The sequence below is a fragment of the Panulirus ornatus genome, chromosome 44 (genome assembly GCF_036320965.1).
Source record: "Panulirus ornatus isolate Po-2019 chromosome 44, ASM3632096v1, whole genome shotgun sequence".
Lineage (NCBI taxonomy): Eukaryota > Metazoa > Arthropoda > Malacostraca > Decapoda > Palinuridae > Panulirus > Panulirus ornatus.
The window spans coordinates 6,343,928-6,368,133 of record NC_092267.1 but is presented as its reverse complement, the minus strand read 5'-3'; the positions used below and the strand labels follow the sequence as shown (position 1 = coordinate 6,368,133).

Sequence of the window (24,206 nt, the reverse complement as noted above, 5' to 3'; positions counted from 1 at the left end):
AATTCATAACTTCACTAATACACCAACGGAACCAACCAGTTAAAAAGAAAGAAAAATGGAATTGGTTTCCTGTGTTTGTTGGCAAATACATTCCGAATGTAATCGGGGACAGATATCTGAACGTACTTGTAGCTGTAGATCTGAAATTTATACAACGAAAATCGGTTTAAATCAATGTTTGTGGACCATATAAACTGGCCTCTTGCTTAAAAGGACGAGAGAGCGTCTGACTGTAGCAGGAGAGGCCAGCAGAAGGTCTGACTGTAGCAGGAGAGGCCAGTAGGAGGTCTGACTGTAGCAGGAGAGGCCAGCAATACATCTGACTGTAGCAGGAGAGGCCAGCAGAAGATCTTACTGTAGCAGGAGAGGCCAGCAGGAGGTTTGACTGTAGTAGATGAGGCCAACAGGGGGTCTGACTGTAGCAGGAGTGACAAGCAGGAGGTCTGACTGTAGCAGATGAGACCAGCAGGATGTCTAACTGTAGCAGGAGAGGCCAGCAGTAGGTCTGACTGTAGCAGGAGAGGCCAGCAATACATCTGACCGTAGCAGGAGAGGAGAGCAGAAGATCTGACTGTAGCAGGAGAGGCCAGTAATAGGTCTGACTGTAGCAGGAGAGGCCAGCAGGAGGTCTGACTGTAGCAAGAGAGGCCAGCAAGAGGTCTGACTGTTGGCGGAGAGGCCAGCAGAAGGTATGACTGTAGCAGAAGAGGCCAGCAGGCGATCTGACTCTAGCAGAAAAGGCCAGTAGGAGGTCTGACTGTAGAAGGAGAAGCCAGCAGGAAATCTAGCTGTGGCAGCAGAGGCCAGTAGGAGGTCTGACTGTAGCAGAAGAGGCCAGCAGAAGGTCTTACTGTAGCAGGAGAGGCTAGCAGGAGGTATGACTGTAGCAGAAGAGGCCAGTAGGAGGTCTGACTGTAGCAAGAGAGGCCAGCAGGAGGTATAACTGTAGCAGAGGAGGCCAGCAGGAGGTATGATTGCAGCAGTAGAGGAAACCAGTAGGTCGGACTGCAGCAGGAGAGGCCAGAAGGAGGTCTCACTGTAGCATGAGAGGCTAGCAGGATGCATGACTGAAGCAGAAGAGGCCAGTAGGAGGTCTGACTGTAGCAAGAGAGGCCAACAGATCTGACTGTAGCAGGGGAGGCCAGCAGGAGGTCTGACTGTAGCAGCAGAGACAAGCAGGAGGTCTGACTGTAGCAGATGAGACCAGCAGGATGTCTAACTGTAGCAGGAGAGGCCAACAGTAGGTCTGACTGTAGCAAGAGAGGCCAGCAAGAGGCCTGAATGTAGCAGGAGAGGCCAGCAGGAGGTATGACTGTAGAAGGAGAGGCCAGCAAGAGGTCTGACTGTAGCAGGAGAAGCCAGCAGGAGGTGTGACTACAGCAGAGGAGGCCAGCAGGAGGTCTGACTCTAGCAGAGGAGGCCAGCAGGAGGTCTGACTCTAGCAAGAGAGGTCAGCAAGAGGCCTGACTGTAGCAGGAGAGGCCAGCAGGAGGTATGACTGTAGCAGGAGAGGCCAGCAAGAGGTCTGACTGTAGTAGGAGAGGCCAGCACGAGGTCTGACTGTAGCAGGAGAGGCCAGCAGGAGGTCTGACTGTAGCAGGAGAGGCCAAGAGGAAGTATGACTGTAGCAGGAGAGGCCAGCAAGAGGTCTAACTGTAGCAGGAGAGGCCAGCAGGAGGTATAACTGTAGCAGGAGGCCAGCAGGAGGTAGGAGTGTAGCAGGAGAGGCTAGCAGGAGGTATGACTGTAGCAGAAGAGGCCAGTAGGAGGTCTGACTGTAGCAAGAGAGGCCAGCAGGAGGTATAACTGTAGCAGGGGAGGCCAACAGGAGGTATGATTGTAGCAGCAGAGGACAGCAGTAGGTCGGACTGCAGCAGGAGATCCCAGCAGGATGTCTCACTGTAGCATAAGAGGCTAGCAGGAGGTATGACTGTAGCAGAAGAGGCCAGTAGGGGGTCTGACTGTAGAGAGAGAGGCCAACAGGAGGCCTGACTGCAGTAGAGGAGGCCAGGAGGAGGTCTGACCGTAGCAGGAGAGACAAGCAGGAAGTTTGACTGTAGCAGATGAGGCCAGCAGGATGTCTAACTGTAGCAGGAGAGGCCAGCAGTAGGTCTGACTGTAGCAAGAGAGGCCAGCAAGAGGTCTGACTGTAGCAGGAGAGGCCAGCAGGAGGTATGACTCTAGCAGGAGAGGCCAGCAAGAGGTCTGACTGTAGCAGAAGCCAGCAGGAGGTCTGACTAAAACAGAAGAGGCCAGCAGGAGGTCTGACTCTAGCAGGGGAGGCCAGGAGGACTGACTGTAGCAGGAGACGCGAGGAGGAGGTCTGACTGAAGCAGAAGAGGCCAGCAGGAGGTCTGACTGTAGCAGAGGAGGCTAGCAGGAGAACTGACTCTAGCAGGAGAGGCCAGCAGGGGGTATGACTGTAGCAAGAGAGGCCAGCAGGAGGTCTGACTGTAGCAGGAGAGGCCAGCAGGAATTATGACTGTCGCACGAGAGGCTACCAGGAGGTCTGACTGTGGCAGGAGAAGCCAGCAGGGGATATGACTGTAGCAGGAGAGGCCAGCATGAGGTCGACTGTAGCAGGAGAGGCCAGCAGGAGGTCAGGAGGTCTGACTGTAGCAGGAGAGGCTAGCAGGAGGTCTGACTGTAGCAGGAGATGCCAGCAGGAGGTCTGAGTGTAGCAGGAGAGGCTAGCATGAGGTCTAACTGTAGCAGGAGAGGCCAGCCGGGGGTCTGACTGTAGCAGGAGAGGCCAGCCGGGGGTCTGACTGTAGCAGGAGAGGCCAGCAGGAGGTCTGACTGTAGCAAGAGAGGCTAGCAGGAGGTGTGACTGCAGCAGTAGAGGCCAGCAGGAGGTCTGACTGTAGCAGGTGAGGCCAGCATAAGGTCTGACTGTAGCAGGAGAGACTAGCATGAGGTCTGACTGTAGTAGGAGAGGCCAGCAGGAAGTATGGCTGACGAGGGAGAGGCCAGCAGGAGGTCTGACTGTAGCAGGAGAGGCCAGCAGTAGGTCTGACTGTAGCAGGAGAGGCTAGCAATAGATCTGACTGTAGCAAGAGAGGCCACCAGAAAGTCTTACTGTAGCAGGAGAGGCCAGCAATAGGTCTGACTGTAGCAGGAGAGGCCAGCAAGAAGTATGACTAGCAAGAGAGGTCAGTAGGAGGCATGGCTGTAGCAGGAGAGGTCAGCAGGAGGTCTGAATGTAGCAGGAGAGGCCAGCAGGAGGTCTGACTAGCAGGAGAGGCCAGTAGGAGGTCTGACTGTAGCAGGAAAGGCCAGGAGGAGGTCTGACTGTAGCAGGAGAGGCCAGCAAGAGGTCTAACTGTAGCAGGAGAGGCCAGGAGGTATGACTGCAGCAGGAGAGGCCGGCAAGAGGTCTAACTGTAGCAGGAGAGGCCCGCAGGAGGTATGACTGTAACAGGAGAGGCCAGCAGGAGGTATGACTGTAGCAAGAGGCCAGCAGGAGGTAGGAGTGTAGCAGGAGAGGCTAGCAGGAGGTATGACTGTAGCAGAAGAGGCCAGTAGGAGGTCTGACTGTAGCAAGAGAGGCCAGCAGGAGGTATAATTGTAGCTGGGGAGGCCAACAGGAGGTATGATTGTAGCAGTAGAGGACAGCAGTAGGTCGGACTGCAGCAGGAGATCCCAGCAGGAGGTCTCACAGTAGCATGAGAGGCTAGCAGGAGGTATGACTGTAGCAGAAGAGGCCAGTGGGAAGTCTGGCTGTAGAGAGAGAGGCCAACAGGAGGTCTGACTGTAGCAGGGAGGCCAGTAGGAGGTCTGACTGTAGCAGGAGAGACAAGCAGGAAGTTTGACTGTAGCAGATGAGGCCAGCAGGATGTCTAACTGTAGCAGGAGATGCCAGCAGTAGGTCTGACTGTAGCAAGAGAGGCCAGCAAGAGGTCTGACTGTAACAGGAGAGGCCAGCAGGAGGTATGACTGTAGCAGGAGAGGCCAGCAAGAGGTCTGACTATAGCAGAAGCCAGCAGGAGGTCTGACTATAACAGAAGAGGCCAGCAGGTCTGACTCTAGCTGGGGAGGCCAGGAGGAGGACTGACTGTAGCAGGAGACGCGAAGAGGAGGTCTGACTGAAGCAGAAGGGGCCAGCAGGAGGTCTGACTGTAGCAGGAGAGGCCAGCAGGAGGACTGACTGTAGCAGGAGAGGCCAGCAGGTCTAACTGTAGCAGGAGAGGCCAGCAGAGGGTATGACTGTAGCAGAAGAGGCCAGCAGGAGGTCTGACTGTAGCAGGAGAGGCCAGCCGAAGGTCTGACTGTAGCAGAAAAGGCCAGCAGGAGGTCTGACTGTAGAAGGAGAGGCCAGCAGGAGGTCTAGCTGTGGCAGCAGAGGCCAGTAGGAGGTCTGACTGTAGCAGAAGAGGCAAGCAGGAGGTCTTACTGTAGCAGGAGAGGCCAGCAGGAGGTATGTCGGTAGCAGCAGAGGCCAGCAGGATGTCTGACTGAAGAAGGAGAGGCAAGCAGGAGGTCTGACTGTAGCAGGAGAGGCCAGCAGGAGGTATGACTAACAGGAGAGGCCAACAGGAGGTATGACTGTAGCAGGAGAGGCCAGCAGGATGTCTGACTGAAGAAGGAGAGGCAAGCAGGATGTCTGAGCAGCAGTAGAGGCCAGCAGGAGGTCTGACTGTAGCAGGAGAGGCCAGCAGGCGGTCTGACTGTAGCAGAAAAGGCTAGGAGGAGGTCTGACTGTAGCAGGAGACGCCAGCAGGAAATCTAGCTGTGGCAGCAGAGGCCAGTAGGAGGTCTGACTGTAGCAAGAGAGGCCAACAGGAGGTCTGACTGTAGCAGGGGAGGCCAGCAGGAGGTCTGACTGTGGCAGCAGAGACAAGTAGGAGGTCTGACTGTAGCAGGAGAGGCCAGCAATAGGTCTGACTGTAGCAGGAGAGGCCAGCAGGAAGTATCACTAGCAAGAGGCCAGTAGGAGGTATGACTGTAGCAGGAGAGGTCAGCAGGAGGTATGTCTGTAGCAGGAGAGGCCAGCAAGAGGTCTGACTGCAGGAGAAGCCAGCTGGAGGTCTGACTATAGCAGAAGAGGACGGCAGGAGGTCTGACTCTAGCAGGGGAGGCCAGGAGGAGGTCTGACTGTAGCAGGAGAGGCGAGGAGGAGGTTTGACTGTAGCAAGAGAGGCCAGCAGGAGCTCTGACTGTAGCAGGAGAGGCCAGCAGGAGGTCTGACTGTAGCAAGAGAGACCAGCAGAAGGTCTGACTGTAGCAGCAGAGGCCAGCAGGAGGTCTAACTGTAGCAGAGAGGCCAGCAGGAGGTATGACTGTAACAGGAGACGCCAGCAGGAGGTATGACTGTAGCAGGAGGCCATCAGGAGGTCTGACTGTAGCAGGAGAGGCCAGCAGGAGGTATGACTGTAGCAGGAGAGGCCAGCAGGAGGTATGACTGTAGCAGAAGGACCAGCAAGAGGTCTGACTGTAGAAGGAGAGGCCAGCAGGAGGTCTGACTGTTGCAGGAGATCCCAGCAGGAGGTACGACTGTAGCACGAGAGGCCAGCAGGGGGTATGGCTGTAGCAGGAGAGGCCAGCAGGAGGCATGACTATAGCAGGAGAGGCCAGCAGGCGGTCTGACTGTAGCAGAAAAGGCTAGGAGGAGGTCTGACTGTAGCAGGAGACGCCAGCAGGAAATCTAGCTGTGGCAGCAGAGGCCAGTAGGAGGTCTGACTCTAGCAGAAGAGGCCGACAGGTCTTACTGTAGCAGGAGAGGCTAGCAGGAGGTACGACTGTAGCAGAAGAGGCCAGTAGGAGGTATGATTATAGCAGTAGAGGACAGCAGTAGGTCGGACTGCAGCAGGATATCCCAGCTGGAGGTCTCACTGTAGCATGAGAGGCTAGCAGGAGGTATGACTGTAGCAGAAGAGGCCAGTAGGAGGTCTGACTGTGGCAAGAGAGGCCAACAGGAGGTCTGACTGTAGCAGGGGAGGCCAGCAGGAGGTCTGACTCAAGCAGGGAAGACAAGCAGGAAGTCTGACTGTAGCGGATGAGGCCAGCAGGATGTCTAACTGTAGCAGGAGAGGCCAGCAGTTGGTCTGACTACAGCAAGAGAGGCCAGCAAGAGGTCTGACTGTAGCAGTAGAGGCCAGCAAGAGGTCTGACTGTAGCAGATGAAGGCATCAGGTGGTCTGACTATAGCAAAAGAGGCCAGCAGGAGGTATGACGGTAGCAGCAGAGGCCAGCAGGATGTCTGACTGAAGAAGGAGGCAAGCAGGAGGTCTGACTGTAGCAGGAGAGGCCAGCAGGAGGTATGGCTAACAGGAGAGGCCAACAGGAGGTATGACTGTAGCAGGAGAGGCCAGCAGGATGTCTGACTGAAGAAGGAGAGGCAAGCAGGATGTCTGACTGCAGCAGTAGAGGCCAGCAGGAGGTCTGACTGTAGCAGGTGAGGCCAGCATAAGGTCTGACTGTAGCGGGAGAGGCTAGCATGAGGTCTGACTGTAGTAGGAGAGGCCAGCAGGAGGTATGGCTGTAGAGGGAGAGGCCAGCAGGAGATCTGACTGTAGCAGGAGGCCAGCAGTAGGTCTGCCTGTAGCAGGAGAGGCCAGCAATAGATGTAGCAAGAGATGCCAGCAGAAGGTCTGACTGTAGCAGGAGAGGCCAGCAATAGGTCTGACTGTAGCAGGAGAGGCCAGCAGGAAGTATCATTAGCAAGAGGCCAGTAGGAGGTATGACTGTAGCAGGAGAGGTCAGCAGGACGTCTGAATGTAGCAGGAGAGGCCAGCAAGAGGTATGACTGTTGCAGGAGAGGCCAGGAGTAGATCTGACTATAACAGAAGAGGCCAGCAGGAGGTCTGACTGTAGCAGGAGAGACTAGCAGGAGGTATGAGTGTAGCAGGAGAAGCCAGCAATATGTCTGACTGCAGCAGAAGAGGCCAGCAGGAGGTATGACTAGCAAGAGAGGCCAGTAGGAGGTGTGACTGTAGCAGGAGAGGCCAGCAGGGGGTATGACTGTAGCAGAAGAGGCCAGCAGGAGGTATGACTGTTGCAGGAGAGGCCAGCAAGAGGTCTGACTATAGCAGAAGAGGCCAGCAGGGGGACTGACTGTAGCAGGATAGGCCAGCAGGAGGTATGACTGTAGCAGGAGAGGCCAGCAGGCGGTGTGAATGTAGCAGAAAAGGCCAGCAGGAGGTCTGACTGTAGCAGGAGAGGCCAGCCGGAAATCTAACTGTGTCAGCAGAGGCCAGTAAGAGGTCTGACTCTAGCAGAAGAGGCCAGCAGGAGGTCTTACTGTAGCAGGAGAGGCTAGCAGGAGGTATGCCTGTAGCAGAAGAGGCCAGTAGGAGGTCTGACTGTAGCAAGAGAGACCAGCAGGAGGTATAACTGTAGCAAGGGAGGCCAGCAGGAGGTATGATTGTAGCAGCAGAGGACAGCAGTAGGTCGGACTGCAGCAGGAGAGGCCAGCAGGATGTCTCACTGTAGCGTGAGAGGCTAGCAGGAGGTATGACTGTAGCAGAAGAGGCCAGTAGGGGGTCTGACTGTAGCAAGAGAGACCAACAGGAGGTCTGACTGTAGCAGGGGAGGCCAGCAGGAAGTCTGACTGTAGCAGGAGAGACAAGCAGGAGGTCTGACTGTAGCAGATGAGGCCAGCAGGATGTCTAACTGTAGCAGGAGAGGCCAGCAGAAGGTCTGACTGTAGCAAGAGAGGCCAGCAAGAGGTCTGACTGTAGCAGGAGAGGTCAGCAGGAGGTATGACTGTATTAGGAGAGGCTAGCAAGAGGTCTGACTGTGGCAGGAGAAGCCAGCAGGAGGTCTGACTATAGCAGGAGAGGCCAGCAGGAGGTCTGACTCTAGCAGGGGATGCCAGAAGGAGGTATGACTGTAGCAGTAAAGGCCAGCAGGAGATATGACTGTAGCAGGAGAGGCCAGCAGGAGCTCTAACTTAGCAGGAGAGGCCAGCAAGAGGTATGACTGTAACAGGAGAGGCCAGCAGGAGGCCTGACTGTGGGAGGAGAGGCCAGCAGGAGGTCTGACTGTAGCAGCAAAGGCCAGCAGGAGGTCTGATTGTAGCAGGAGAGGCTAGCCGGAGGTCTGACTGTAGCAGGAGAGGCCAGCAGGAGGTCTGACTCGCAGGAGAGACCAGCAGGAGGTCTGACTGTAGCAGGAGAGGCCAGCAGTAGGTCTAACTTAGCAGGAGAGGCCAGCAGGAGGTATGACTGTAAGAGGAGAGGCCAGCAGGAGGTATGACTGTAGCTGGAGGCCAGCAGGAGGTATGACTGTAGCAGAAGAGGTCAGTAGGAGGTCTGACTGTAGCAAGAGAGGCCAGCAGGAGGTATAACTGTAGCAAGGGAGGCCAGCAGGAGGTATGATTGTAGCAGCAGAGGACAGCAGTAGGTCGGACTGCAGCAGGATATCCCAGCTGGAGGTCCCACTGTAGCATGAGAGGCTAGCAGGAGGTATGCCTGTAGCAGAAGAGGCCAGTAGGAGGTCTGACTGTAGCAAGAGAGGCCAGCAGGAGGTATAACTGTAGCAAGGGAGGCCAGCAGGAGGTATGATTGTAGCAGCAGAGGACAGCAGTAGGTCGGACTGCAGCAGGAGAGGTCAGCAGGATGTCTCACTGTAGCGTGAGAGGCTAGCAGGAGGTATGACTGTAGCAGAAGAGGCCAGTAGGGGGTCTGACTGTAGCAGCAGAGGACAGCAGTAGGTCGGACTGCAGCAGGATATCCCAGCTGGAGGTCCCACTGTAGCATGAGAGGCTAGCAGGAGGTATGACTGTAGCAGAAGAGGCCAGTAGGGGGTCTGACTGTAGCAGGGGAGGCCAGCAGGAAGTCTGACTGTAGCAGGAGAGACAAGCAGGAGGTCTGACTGTAGCAGATGAGGCCAGCAGGATGTCTAACTGGAGCAGGAGAGGCCAGCAGTAGGTCTGACTGTAGCAAGAGAGGCCAGCAAGAGGTCTGACTGTAGCAGGAGAGGTCAGCAGGAGGTATGACTGTAGTAGGAGAGGCTAGCAAGAGGTCTGACTGTAACAGGAGAAGCCAGCAGGTCTGACTATAGCAGGAGAGGCCAGCAGGAGGTCTGACTCTAGCAGGGGAGGCCAGCAGGAGGTATAACTAGCAGTAGAGGCCAGCAGGAGGTATGACTGTAGAAGGAGAGGCCAGCAGGAGCTCTAACTTAGCAGGAGATGCCAGCAAGAGGTATGACTGTAACAGGAGAGGCCAGCAGGAGGTCTGACTGTGGGAGGAGAGGCCAGCAGGAGGTCTGACTGTAGCAGCAAAGGCAAGCAGGAGGTCTGACTGTAGCAGGAGAGGCTAGCCGGAGGTCTGACTGTAGCAGGAGAGGCCAGCAGGAGGTCTGACTAGCAGTAGAGACCAACAGGAGCTCTGACTGTAGCAGGAGAGGCCAGCAGGTCTGACTGTAGCAGGAGAGGCCAGCAGGAGGTCTAACTTAGCAGGAGAGGCCAGCAGGAGGTATGACTGTAACAGGAGAGGCCAGCAGGAGGTATGACTGTAGCTGGAGGCCAGCAGGAGGTATGACTGTAGCAGGAGAGGCCAGTAGGAGTATGACTGTTGCAGAAGAGGCAAGCAGGAGGTCTGACTTTGGCAGGAGAGGCCCAGCGAGGTCTGACTGTAGCAGGAGAGGCCAGCAGGAGGTCTGACTGTAGCAGGAGAGGCCAGCAGGGGGTATGACTGTAGCAGGAGAGGACAGCAGGAGGTCTGACTGTAGCATGAGAGGCCAGCAGGAGGTATGACTGTAGCAGGAGAGGCCAGCAGATAGTATGAATGTAGCAGAAGAGGCCAGCAGGAGGTCTGACTGTAGCAGGAGGGCCAGCAGGGGGTATTACTGTAGCAGGAGAGGCCAGTAGGAGGTCTGACTGTAGCAGGAGAGGTCAGCAGGCGGTATGACTGTAGCAGGAGAGGCCAGCAGGAGGTCTGACTGTAGCAGGAGAGGCCAGCAGGAGGTCTGACTGTAGCAGGAGAGGCCAGCAGGAGGTATGACTGTAGCAGGAGAGGCCAGCAGAGGTATGACTGTAGCAGGAGAGGCCAGCACGAGGTCTGATTGTAGCAGGAGAGGCCAGCAGGAGGTATGACTGTAGCAGGAGAGGCCAGCAGGAGGTATGACTGTAGCAGGAGGGGCCAGCAGGTCTGACTGTAGCAGGAGAGGCTAGTAGGAGGTCTGACTGTAGCAGGAGAGGCCAGCAGGAGGTATGACTGTAGCAGGAGGGGCCAGCAGGTCTGACTGTAGCAGGAGAGGCCAGCAGGAGGTCTGACTGTAGCAGGAGAGGCTCAGCTGGGGCTAGTGTGATGAGGAGACGCTTCCCCTGTGGCAGCACCATGAGGCTCAGCTGGGGGCAGCACCAGCTGTATTAGGGTAGCCCCAGCTGTTGTCAGGGTACCACCGGCTGTATAAAGGAAGCACCAACTGTATAAGAGGAGCACTAACCCTAAGGCAGGAGCCACTGCCCTGTGGTCACCTCCAAGGGGCATCACCAGCTGTGTAACATCAACACCAGCTGTGTAACATCACCACCAGCTGTGTAACATCAACATCAGCTGTGTAACATCAACACCAGCTGTAACAGAGTTCAGCCATGCACAACACTAGACCACTGGAAGCTCATCCACGACACAACAAGTGTAGACACATTATGGGCTCTGGTGTAGGTTTAGACACAATAGGGGTTCTGGTGCAGGTGTAGACACATCATGGGTCCTGGTGCAGGTGTAGACACATTATGGGTTCTGGACCTGGTGTAGACACATTATGGGTTCTGGTGCAGGTGTAGACACATCATGGGTTCTGGTGCTGGTGTAGACAAATTATGGGTTCTGGACCAGGTGTAGACACATTATGGGTTCTGGTGCAGGTGTAGACACATCATGGGTTCTGGTGCAGGTGTAGACACATTATGGGTTCTGGACCTGGCGTAGACACATTATGGGTTCTGGACCAGGAGGTAAACACATCATGGGTTCTGGTGCAGGTGTAGACACATCATGGGTTCTGGTGCATGTGTAGACTCATCATGGGTTATGGTGCAGGTGTAGACATATCATGGGTTCTGACGCAGATGTAGACACATCATGGGTTCTGGTGCAGGTGCAGACACATTATGGGTTCTGGTGCAGGTGTAGACACATTATGGATTCTGGTGCAGGTGTAGACACATCATAGGTTCTGGTGCAAGTGTATACTCATCATGGGTTCTGGTGCAGGTTGGTGCAGGTGTAGAGACATTATGGGTTCTGCTGTAGGTGTAGACACATCATGGGTTCTGGTGCAGGTGTAGACACATTATGGGTTCTGGACCAGGTGCAGAGACATTATGGGTTCTGGTGCAGGTACAGACACATCATGGATTCTGGTGCATGTGGAGACACATCATGGATTATGGTGCAGGTGTAGACATATCATGGGTTCTGGTGCAGGTGTAGACACATTATGAGTTCTGGTGCAGGTGTAGATCTATTGTGAGTTCTGGTGCAGTTGTAGACACATTATGGGTTCTGGTGCAGGTGTAGACACATTATGGGTTTTGGTGCAGGTGTAGACTCATCATGGGTTCTGATGCAGGTGTAGACATATTATGAATTCTGGTGCAGGTGTAGACACATTATGGGTTCTGGTGCACGTGCAGACACATTATGGGTTCTGGTGCAGGTGTAGACACATTATGGGATCTGGTGCAGGTGTAGACACATCATGGGATCTGGTGCAGGTGTAGACACATCATGGGTTCTGGTGCAGGTGTAGACACATTATGGGTTTTGGTGCAGGTGTAGACACATTATGGATTCTGGTGCAGGTGTAGACACATCATGGGTTCTGGAACATGTGTACACACATTATGGGTTCTGGTGCAGGTGTAGACACAGAGTTCAGGTGCAGGTGTAGACACATTAAGGGTTCTGGTGCAAGTGTAGACACATTATGGGTTCTGGTGCAGGTGTAGATACATTATGAGTTCTGGTGCAGGTGTAGATTCATTATGGGTTCTGGTGCAGGTGTAGACACATAATGGGTTCTGGTGCAGGTGTAGACACATTATGGGTTCTGGTGCAAGTGTAGACACATTATGGGTTCTGGTGCTGGTGTACACACATTATGGGTTCTGGTGCAGGTGTAGACACATCATGGGTTCTGGTGCAGGTGTAGACTCAACATGGGTTCTGGTGCAGGTGTAAACATATCATGGGTTCTGACGCAGATGTAGACACATCATGGGTTCTGACGCAGGTGCAGACACATTATGGGTTCTGGTGCAGGTGTAGAAACATTATGGGTTCTGGTGCAGGTGTAGACACATTATGGGTTCTGGTGCAGGTGTAGACACATCATGGGGTCTGGTGCAGGTGTAGACTCATCATGGGTTCTCGTGCAGGTGTAGACACATCATGGGTTCTGGTGCAGGTGTAGACACATTATGGGTTCTAGTGTAGGTGCAGACACATGGTGGGTTCTGGTGCAGGTGTAGACACATTATGGGTTCTGGTGCAGGTGTAGACACATCATGGGTTCTGGTGCAGGTGTAGACACATGGGTTCTGTTGCAGGTGTTGACACATCATGGGTTCTGGTGCAGATGAAGACACATTATGGGTTCTGGTGCAGGTGTAGACACATTATAAGTTCTGGTGCAGGTGCAGACACTTTATGGGTTCTGGTGCAGGTGTAGACACATTATGGTTTCTGGTGCAGGTGTAGACACATTATGGGTTCTGGTGCAGGTGTAAACTTTTCATAGGTTCTAGTGCAGGTGTAGACTCATCATGGGTTCTGGTAAGGTGTAGACACATCATGGGTTCTGGTGCAAGTGTAGACACATTATGGGTTCTGGTGCAGGTGTAGACACATTATGGGTTTTGGTGCAGGTGTAGAAACATTATGGGTCCTGGTGCAGGTGTAGACACATCATAGGTTCTGGAGCAGGTGTAGACACATCATAGGTTCTGGTGCAGGTGTAGACTCATTATGGGTTCTGGTGCAGGTGCAGACACATCATGGGTTCTGGTGCAGGTGTAGACACATCATGGATTCTGGACCTGGTGTAGACACATTATGGGTTCTGGTGCAGGTGTAGACACATTATGGGTTTTGGTGCAGGTGCAGACACATTATGAGTTCTGGTGTAGGTGTAGACATATTATAGGTTCTGGTGTAGGTGTAGACACATTATAGGTTCTGGTGCAGGTGTAGACACATCATGGGTTCTGGTGTATGTGTAGACACATCATGGGTTCCGGTGCAGGTGAAGACACATCATGGGTTTTGGTGCAGGTGTAGACACATTATGGGTTCAGGTGCAGGTGTAGACACATCATGGGTCTGGAGCAGGCGTAGACACATTATGGGTTCTGGTGCAGGTGTAGACACATCATGAGTTCTGGTGCAGGTGTAGACACATTATGGGTTCTGGTGCAGGTGTAGACAAATTATGGATTCTGGTGCAGGTGCAGACACATTATGAGTTCTGGTGCAAGTGTAGACTCATCATGGGTTCTGGTGCAGTAGACACATAATGAGTTCTGGGGCAGGTGTAGACACATTATGGGTTCTGGTGCAGGTTTAGACACATTATGGGTTCTGGTGCAGGTGTAGACACATCATGGGTTCTGGTGCAGGTGTAGACTCATCATGGGTTCTCGTGCAGTTGTAGACATATCATGGGTTCTGACGCAGATGTAGACACATCATGGATTCTGGACCTGGTGTAGACACATTATGGGTTCTGGTGCAGGTGTAGACACATTATGAGTTCTGGTGCAGGTGTAGACACATCATGGGTTCTGGTGTATGTGTAGACACATCATGGGTTCTGGTGCAGGTGAAGATACATCATGGGTTTTGGTGCAGGTGTAGACACATTATGGGTTCTGTTGCAGGTGTAGACACATCATGGGTCTGGAGCAGGTGTAGACACATGGGTTCTGGTGCAGGTGTAGACACATCATGAGTTCTGATGCAAGTGTAGACTCATCATGGGTTCTGGTGCAGTAGACACATAATGAGTTCTGGGGCAGGTGTAGACTCATTATGGGTTCTGGTGCAGGTGTAGACTCATTATGGGTTCTGGTGCAGGTGTAAACACATTATGGGTTCTGGTGCAGGTGTAGACACATCATGGGTTCTGGTGCAGGTGTAGACTCATCATGGGTTCTCGTGCAGTTGTAGACATATCATGGGTTCTGACGCAGATGTAGGCACATCATGGGTTCTGGTGCAGGTGCAGACACCTTATTGGTTCTGGTGCAGGTGTAGACACATTATGGGTTCTGGTGCAGCTGTAGACACATTATGGGTTCTGGTGCAGGTGTAGACACATCATAGGTTCTGGTGCAGGTGTAGACACATCATGGGTTCTGACGCAGATGTAGACACATCATGGGTTCTGGTGCAGGTGTAGACACATTATTGGTTTTGGTGCAGGTGTAGAAACATTATGGGTTCTGGTGCAGGTGTAGACACATTATGGGTTCTGGTGCAGGTGTAGACACATCATAGGTTCTGGTTCAGGTGTAGACTCATTATGGGTTCTGGTACAGGTGTAGACACATCATGGGTTCTGGTGCAGGTGTAGACACATCATGGGTTCTGGTGCAGGTGTAGACACATCATGGGTTCTGGTGCAGGTGTAGACACATCATGGGTTCTGGTGCAGGTGTAGACACATCATGGGTTCTGGTGCAGGTGTAGACACATCATGGGTTCTGGTGCAGGTGTAGACAATCATGGGTTCAGGTGCAGGTGAGGACAATCATGGGTTCTGGTGCAGGTGTAGACACATCATGGGTTCTGAGTGCAGATGTAGACACATCATGGGTTCTGATGCAGGTGTAGACACATCATGGGTTCTGGTACAGGTGTAGACACATCATGGGTTCTGGTACAGGTGTAGACACATCATGGGTTCTGGTGCAGGTGTAGACACATCATGGGTTCTGGTGCAGGTGTAGACACATCATGGGTTCTGGTGCAGGTGTAGACACATCATGGGTTCTGGTGCAGGTGCAGACTAATCATGGGTTCTGGTGCAGGTGTAGACATATCATGGGTACTGGTGCAGGTGTAGACACATCATGGGTTCTGATGAAGATGTAGACTAATCATGGGTTCTGGTACAGGTGTAGACACATCATGGGTTCTGGTACAGGTGTAGACACATAATGGGTTCTGGTGCAGGTGTAGTCACATCAATATTTTATCTCTGTCATGTTGAGCTACACTGTGTAATAATGGATATATGAACAGAAATTGGTAGGTTTTCTGTGTATGCTACACTTAAGTTTGTTTTCATCCGTATGGATCATGCAATCTAAAAATGTTATAAAACCATTTTGAATTCCTACAGTCAATTTGGTGAAAGGTACGAAATTGCTAAGTAAAAGGAGAAATGATTACAAAATTTTCATTTGTTGGCCACACACAAAGATCATCTACATATCTAAACCAACTTGCATATATATATATATATATATATATATATATATATATATATATATATATATATATATATATATATATATATATATATATAAAGTGAGAGGGTTAGGGAAAATGATTTGGTAAACAGAGAAGAGGTAGTGAAAGCTTTGCGGAAGATGAAAGCCGGCAAGGCAGCAGGCTTGGATGGTATTGCAGTGGAATTTATTAAAAAAGGGGGTGACTGTATTGTTGACTGGTTGGTAAGATTATTTAATGTATGTATGACTCATGGTGATTTGCCTGAGGATTGGCGGAATGCGTGCATAGTGCCATTGTACAAAGGCAAAGGGGATAAGAGTGAGTGCTCAAATTACAGAGGTATAAGTTTGTTGAGTATTCCTGGTAAATTATATGGGAGGGTATTGATTGAGAGGGTGAAGGCATGTACAGAGCATCAGATTGGGGAAGAGCAGTGTGGTTTCAGAAGTGGTAGAGGATGTGTGGATCAGGTGTTTGCTTTGAAGAATGTATGTGAGAAATACTTAGAAAAGCAAATGGATTTGTATGTAGCATTTATGGATCTGGAGAAGGCATATGATAGAGTTGATAGAGATGCTCTGTGGAAGGTATTAAGAATATATGGTGTGGGAGGAAAGTTGTTAGAAGCAGTGAAAAGTTTTTATCGAGGATGTAAGGCATGTGTACGTGTAGGAAGAGAGGAAAGTGATTGGTTCTCAGTGAATGTAGGTTTGCGGCAGGGGTGTGTGATGTCTCCATGGTTGTTTAATTTGTTTATGGATGGGGTTGTTAGGGAGGTAAATGCAAGAGTTTTGGAAAGAGGGGCAAGTATGAAGTCTGTTGGGGATGAGAGAGCTTGGAAGTGAGTCAGTTGTTGTTCGCTGATGATACAGCGCTGGTGGCTGATTCATGTGAGAAACTGCAGAAGCTGGTGACTGAGTTTGGTAAAGTGTGTGGAAGAAGAAAGTTAAGAGTAAATGTGAATAAGAGCAAGGTTATTAGGTACAGTAGGGTTGAGGGTCAAGTCAATTGGGAGGTGAGTTTGAATGGAGAAAAACTGGAGGAAGTGAAGTGTTTTAGATATCTGGGAGTGGATCTGGCAGCGGATGGAACCATGGAAGCGGAAGTGGATCATAGAGTGGGGGAGGGGGCGAAAATTCTGGGGCCTTGAAGAATGTGTGGAAGTCGAGAACATTATCTCGGAAAGCAAAAATGGGTATGTTTGAAGGAATAGTGGTTCCAACAATGTTGTATGGTTGCGAGGCGTGGGCTATGGATAGAGTTGTGCGCAGGAGGATGGATGTGCTGGAAATGAGATGTTTGAGGACAATGTGTGGTGTGAGGTGGTTTGATCGAGTGAGTAACGTAAGGGTAAGAGAGATGTGTGGAAATAAAAAGAGCGTGGTTGAGAGAGCAGAAGAGGGTGTTTTGAAGTGGTTTGGGCACATGGAGAGAATGAGTGAGGAAAGATTGACCAAGAGGATATATGTGTCGGAGGTGGAGGGAACGAGGAGAAGAGGGAGACCAAATTGGAGGTGGAAAGATGGAGTGAAAAAGATTTTGTGTGATCGGGGCCTGAACATGCAGGAGGGTGAAAGGAGGGCAAGGAATAGAGTGAATTGGAGCGATGTGGTATACCGGGGTTGACGTGCTGTCAGTGGATTGAACCAGGGCATGTGAAGCGTCTGGGGTAAACCATGGAAAGCTGTGTAGGTATGTATATTTGCGTGTGTGGACGTATGTATATACATGTGTATGGGGGTGGGCCATTTCTTTCGTCTGTTTCCTTGCGCTACCTCGCAAACGCGGGAGACAGCGACAAAGTATAATAAAAATATAAATAATATATATATATATATATTTCATTGTATTTATTATACTTTGTCGCTGTCTCCAGCGTTAGCGAGGTAGCGCAAGGAAACAGACGAAGGAATGGCCCAACCCACCCACATACACAAGTATATACATACACGTCCACACACGCAAATATATATACCTATACATCTCAATGTATACATCCATATACAAACACAGACATATACATATATACATATGTACGTAATTCATACTGTCTGCCCTTATTCATTTCCGTCACTACCCCGCCACACATGAAATAACAACCCCCTTCCCCCGCATGTCCGCCAGGTAGCGCTAGGAAAAGACAACAAAGGCCACATTCGTTCACACTCAGTCTCTAGCTGTTATGTAATAATGCACCGAAACCACATCTCCCTTTCCACATCCAGGCCCCACAACACTTTCCACGGTTTACCCCAGACGCTCCACATGACTTGGTTCAATCCATTGACAGCACGTCGACCCCGGTATACCACATCGTTCCAACTCACTCTATTCCTTGCATGCCTTTCACCCTCCTGTACGTTCAGGCCCCGATCGCTCAAAATCTTTTTCACTCCATCTTTCCACCTCCAATTTGGTCTCCCACTTCTCCTCGTTCCCTTCACCTGACACATATATCCTTTTTGCCAATCTTTCCTCACTCATTCTTTCCATGTGACCAAACCATTTCAACACACCCTCTTCTGCTCTCTCAACCACACTCTTTTTATTACCACACATCTCTCTTACCCTATTATTACTTACTCGATCAAACCACCTCACACCACATATTGTCCTCAAACATCTCATTTCCAGCACATCCACCCTCCTGCGCGCAACTCTATCTACAGCCCACGCCTTGCAACCATACAACATTGTTGGAACCACTATTCCTTCAAACATACCCATTTTTGCTTTCCGAGATGATGTTCTCACCTTCAACACATTCTTCATCGCCCTCAAAACCTTCGCCTGTGACTGACTTCCGCCTCCATGGTTCCATCCGCTGCCAGATCCACTCCCAGATATCTGAAACACTTCACGTCCTCCAAAATTTCTCTACTCAAACTTACCTCCCAATTAACTTGTCCTTCAACCCTACTGAACCTGATAACCTTGCTTTTATTCACATTTTACCTAAAGTTTCTCCTTTCACAGACTTTTTCCAAACTCAGTCACCAACTTTTGCAGTTTCTCCCTCGAATCAGCCACCAAAGCTGTATCATCGGCGAACAACTGACTCACTTCTCAAGCCCTCTAATTCCCAACAGAGTACATACTCGCCCATTCTCTCTTCAAAATTCTTGCATCTATCTCCCTAAACAACCCCATCTCTCACCATCCACTTTCAGTTTTACCCAAATCAATCTGGAATTTACTTCCTTACACTCTATCACACACTCCCACAACTCCTGCTTCAGGAAGAGTGCTACTCCTTCCTTGCTCTTGTCCTCTCACTAACCCCTGACTTTACTCCCAAGACATTCCCAAACCACTCTTCCCCTTTACCCTTGAGCTTCGTTTCACTCAGAGCCAAGACATCCAGGTTCCTTTCCTCAAACATACTACCTATCTCTCCTTTTTTCTCATCTTGGTTACATCCACACACATTTAGACACCCCAATCTGAGCCTTCGAGGAGGATGAGCACTTCCCGCGTGACTCCTTCTTCTGTTTCCTCTTTTAGAAAGTTAAATACAAGGAGGGGAGGGGGGTTTCTGGCCCCCCTGCTCCAGTCCCATTTAGTCGCCTTCTACGACACGCAGGGAATACGAGCAATGACTTCAACTGACGAAGGATATAGCGAACGAAATCCCCCAATACCAGTTTGAGTGCGAGCAGTCATAACTCAATTTCAACTCCTGTATTCTGCCAGTACAAATAAAGCTCAAATCTAACTCCCGTATTCTACCAGTGCAAATAAAACTCAAATTTAACCCCCGTATTCTAACAGTATAATCTAAGCTCAAATCTAACTCCCGTATTCTACCAGTACAAATAAAACTCAAATTTAAAAGTTCAAATTCAACTCCCCTAATCTACTTTTTTTCTAAGGAGTTAACAAAGGCTGCATTAACATGTAGGTGACCCGGTAAATTGTAAAGGGAAACGTATAGAAAACGCACAGGATGAAAATTATATTAAGGACATACTATCTTAATTCCTGAGCAACGAAGTGCACAGAAAACGTGGTGTACGACTTCCCTGTCTATATGAAGCATTGAGGATTACGTTTTCATTAATTTATCAAAATACGTTTACGATTAATAAATTCTTTAAGCCAATTTCCATATCTTTTGATTATCCCGTATTAAATTTCATGTAAATACGTCGTATGTAATTTTAATTTTTTGATAATTATTATTTGTTCATAAGTTGAAGGTGTATCTAACATAATTTCTATCATAATTATCATCTACTATGTCCCCTGTAATAACTCAGTTATCAAGCATTACTATCCACTATGTCCCATAAAATAATTCAGTTATCAAGTATCATTATCCACTATATCTCATGAAATAACTCAATTATCAAGTATTATCGTCCCCTTTGTCCCATGTAATACCTCAGTTATCAAGTACTATTATCCACTATGTATCATAATTCAGTTATTAAGTACTGCTATCCACTATCTCCCATGTAATAACTCGGTTATCAAGTATCATTATCCAATATGTCACATGTAATAACTCATTTATCAAGTATCATTATCCAATATGTCACATGTAATAACTCAGTTATCAAGTATCATTATCCACTATGTCCCATGTAATAACTCATTTATCAAGTATCATTATCCACTATGTCCCATGAAATAACTCAGTTATCAAGTATCATTATCCACTATGCCCCATGAAATAACAGGTATCAAGTATTATTATCCACTATGTCCCATGTAACAACTCATTTGTCAAGTATTATCCAATATGTCCCATGTAATAACTCAGTTATCAAGTATCATTATCCACTATGTCCCATGTAATAACTCAGTTATCAAGCATCATTATCCACTATGTCCCACGAAGTAACTCAGTTATCAAGTATAGGCTGGATCATGAGGACATAAAGGAGACATATTGGGTTAATCTTCACAATATGTCCATCAGATCCTTCACAAGAGAAACCAATTAGTCTTACAACCACAACATACAACTCTAAACAACACATAAATATTAACTGTAATTAAAAGCAATTATCAACTTAACATAAGAGCAAGTAAAACAATTTGTCAATATATACACATAAATGCTAATCTTTTTTACCAATTTGACATGTAAATGGATTCATAAATCATTTTCATTTTTACAACAGAACAAATAAATAATTTCAAACACAAAGGCAAGAAAACATGACAAGAAATACATGAAAATACAATTATCTCCCTCCTTCACCCCCCCAAAAAAAATAAACATATAAATTAAGAAATTAGAATTGTGAAAAATTATAAAAGAAACTAAATTTTTCATCAGTTTTTTTTCTTTTGGTTTTTGAAGAATTTAAGTTGGCATGCAATACAGGATTGGAATATGACTCATTTATATAACTCTAGTTACTGAAATACTATGCTGATATCATATATATATGATTTCATATATATATATATATATATATATATATATATATACATATATATATATATATAAATTCTGTTAACTTCTACAGGTGTATTACATTACTTTTAAGCCATATTTCCCCCAGATATATGACCAACCACTACCTATCACCATTCCTTAACACCTAATGTTCCAAATCATGCACCAGAGGTATTTTGTATAATCACAACCAATTACGTAAAGCATTTATCACAATTATAGCCACTTTACCACAATCATTTTCGATGCGGAGCTAAACTGATAAATCCCCAAATATATTCTAAATTTATCACATTTACCCGAGGGTCCATTTCCATTGATAGACTCCTAGGATTACCTAGGACTCCTGGTATTACCTAGGACTCCTAGTATTACCTAGGGCTCCTAGCAGTAACCAGAACTTCTTTCTAAAAGACTCCTGCTGCTAAATAAAGCTGCGCTACTTCCAGTAGCAGGGGAAGTGGACTCCCTTAAAGCGAATACTTTGACAAAAGTAGTAACATTTTGGCGACTAGGTTAAAGTTTTTACAGTTTCCGTTGATAGCTTACAAATGTATAATTATTTCTTTACCTTAATTCGCACTAAATGAACCTTTATATAATTACCCCTTTATTGCTCTAATTGCCATCATTCAATGGATCCTAATTACCATTAATTATCTTCTGCAACCATTACTACAATGGCTCAACACTCCACTAGTATAACAGAACAGAAACAGTCATTATTCAAAGTTAGCAGCGACTTTAAACAAAATTCTAGAAATCTATATATATAGAACCTATGAAGAAAACCTTACCTGACTTCTCCTCCAGCATCCTAAATATCCCTAAAATTCCCTACAATTCTTCCGCCTCATTTTAAGAGAAATTTATGGTGACGTGTACATACCTTTTGTGGGGAGGGTCAGTCATTTTTTCTGCCACTTCCTTCAACTGCATTCAACCACTCCTGAATGAAAGATGGCACAGGTCATTAACTGCTTCCGTGTATTTTGAATATATTACCAATGATTAAGTCAAATATGGGCTCACAAATTAAGTTAAGATGGGGTCATAAGTTTTATTAATTCATTGCATTGTCTCCACAGATTTTATCATCAATTATACTTAACCAAACGTTCTAAATGTTATTTGGAAAGGTGGAAAAAAATTAAATTTAAATTGTGCTCCCCTAAATATATAATAAAAAAAATATTAATGTTTCAATGTTACTTCTGTGGTGCCCCTAAACCTAATTTCAATGTTATTTCTGTGGTGCCCCTAAACCTAATTTCAATGTTATTTCTGTGGTGCCCCTAAACCTAATTTCAATGTTATTTCTGTGGTGCCCCTAAACCTAATTTCAATGTTATTTCTGTGGTGCCCCTAAACCTAATTTCAATGTTATTTCTGTGGTGCCCCTAAACCTAATTTCAATGTTATTTCTGTGGTGCCCCTAAACCTAATTTTAATGTTATTTCTGTGGTGCCCCTAAACCTAATTTCAATGTTATTTCTGTGGTGCCCCTAAACTTAATTTCAATGTTATTTCTCTGGTGCCTCTAAACCTAATTTCAATGTTATTTCTCTGGTGCCCCTAAACCTAATTTCAATGTTATTTCTGTGGTGCCCCTAAACCTAATTTCAATGTTATTTCTCTGGTGCCCCTAAACCAAATTTCAATGTTATTTCTGTGGTGCCCCTCAACCTTATTTCAATGTTATTTCTAAGGTGCCCTTAACCTGAATTCAATTGTTATTTCTCTGGTGCCCCTAACCCTAATTATAATGTTATTTCTGTGGTGCCCCTAAACCTAATTTCAATGTTATTTCTGTGATGCCTCTAAACCTAAATTCAATGTTATTTCTGTGGTGCCCCTAAACCTAATTTCAATGTTATTTCTGTGGTGCCCCTAAACCTAATTTCAATGTTATTTCTGTGGTGCCCCTAAACCTATTTTCAATGTTATTTCTGTGGTGCCCCTAAACCTAATTTCAATGCTATTTGTGGTGCCCCTAAACCTAATTTCAATGTTATTTCTGTGGTGCCCCTAAACCTAATTTCAATGTTATTTCTGTGGTGCCCCTAAACCTAATTTCAATGCTATTTCTGTGGTGCCCCTAAACCTAATTTCAATGTTATTTCTGTGGTGCCTCTAAACCTAATTTCAATGCTATTTCTGTGGTGCCCCTAAACCTAATTTCAATGCTATTTCTGTGGTGCCCCTAAACCTAATTTCAATGCTATTTCTGTGGTGCCCCTAAACCTAATTTCAATGTTATTTCTGTGGTGCCCCTAAACCTAATTTCAATGCTATTTCTGTGGTGCCCCTAAACCTAATTTCAATGTCATTTCTGTGGTGCCCCTAAACCTGAGCTTCAAGCTTTGGCGAAATTTTTTTCTCTTCAAGCAAATTACTTTCGATTTGGAATATATCCAAAAATATACAATTTTCTTCATCATTCATCTTACACTGCAATTTTAAAAGACTTCACATGAGTCAGAAAACAAGAAAATACTAAATCTAATTCAAGACAATAATGTAATTGATAGGCTACGGTGACAATGCTATTCCCTCGTGATATAATCAAATATCGTACTAATATGTCTATACTACTAATACATGTGTATATTACTAAGTCAATTTAATTATCAACTCTTTACCTAGTGTATTGAACTAAAAATCGGCGGATTTTCTGATATTTGTTGGAAATATTAAGTTTTTTTTTCAAACACCAGTCTCAGGTTCGCTCGTGGAAAACACAATGCCAGCATTACAGATGACAGCTATAGAACAGCTCATTTTCTCGACGTTTCATTTAGCTTTGAGCTTGGAACTGACACAGACACACACGCACACACAAGGTTAGCTTGCCAAGCTATACTGGCATCACACAAATCTATGGGAGATATAGATTTCCTTCGCTTAAACTCGGACCGAACCAATGAAAGTTGGCGACTCGCGCTGTCTCATTGCTCGTCGCTTCGCGTCTCGTTTATGCTCAAAAAACATTTCTTCGTTTTCACATTTATAATGTAATTGTGATACCCATCATGGGGTCCTAAGGGGAAAAGATAAAATAGAGTAAATCTGGGCTTAAATAAGAAACCATGTAAATATGAGCTTAAATAAGATACTAGAATTTATCAAGCAAAAGAAAAAAATTGTCTCTCTAAGCCACATGTTCGAACTGCTTCGAACACTTGAAATCGCAAAGAAAGCTCAAACATCTGCTTTGAAGGGTGCGGTGCGGGGTGTTTGTGTGTGTGTGTAGGTGTGTTGGTGTGTGTGTGTGTGTGGGGTTTATTGTTTGTGGGGTGTATTTCGTGCCACGGTAAGTGAAGCTGTGGAATATATACATGAATGTTTCCTGGGGATAGGGGAGAAAGAATACTTCCCACGTATTCCCT

General features: G+C 47.7%; 1 long non-coding RNA gene across 1 annotated transcript in view; it reads right to left on the bottom strand.

Annotated features, from left to right (window-relative positions):
* LOC139762809 (uncharacterized) overlaps positions 1–23,752 on the bottom strand; it is a 171,212-nt gene extending 147,460 nt beyond the window's left edge. Inside the window, exons 1-2 of the long non-coding RNA XR_011715843.1 lie at positions 23,460–23,752; positions 21,707–21,766 (exon numbers count right to left, since the gene is read on the bottom strand). This is a non-coding gene — a long non-coding RNA (uncharacterized lncRNA). The remainder of the gene's footprint in view (positions 1–21,706; positions 21,767–23,459) is intronic.
* Between the last annotated feature and the right edge of the window lie 454 nt (positions 23,753–24,206).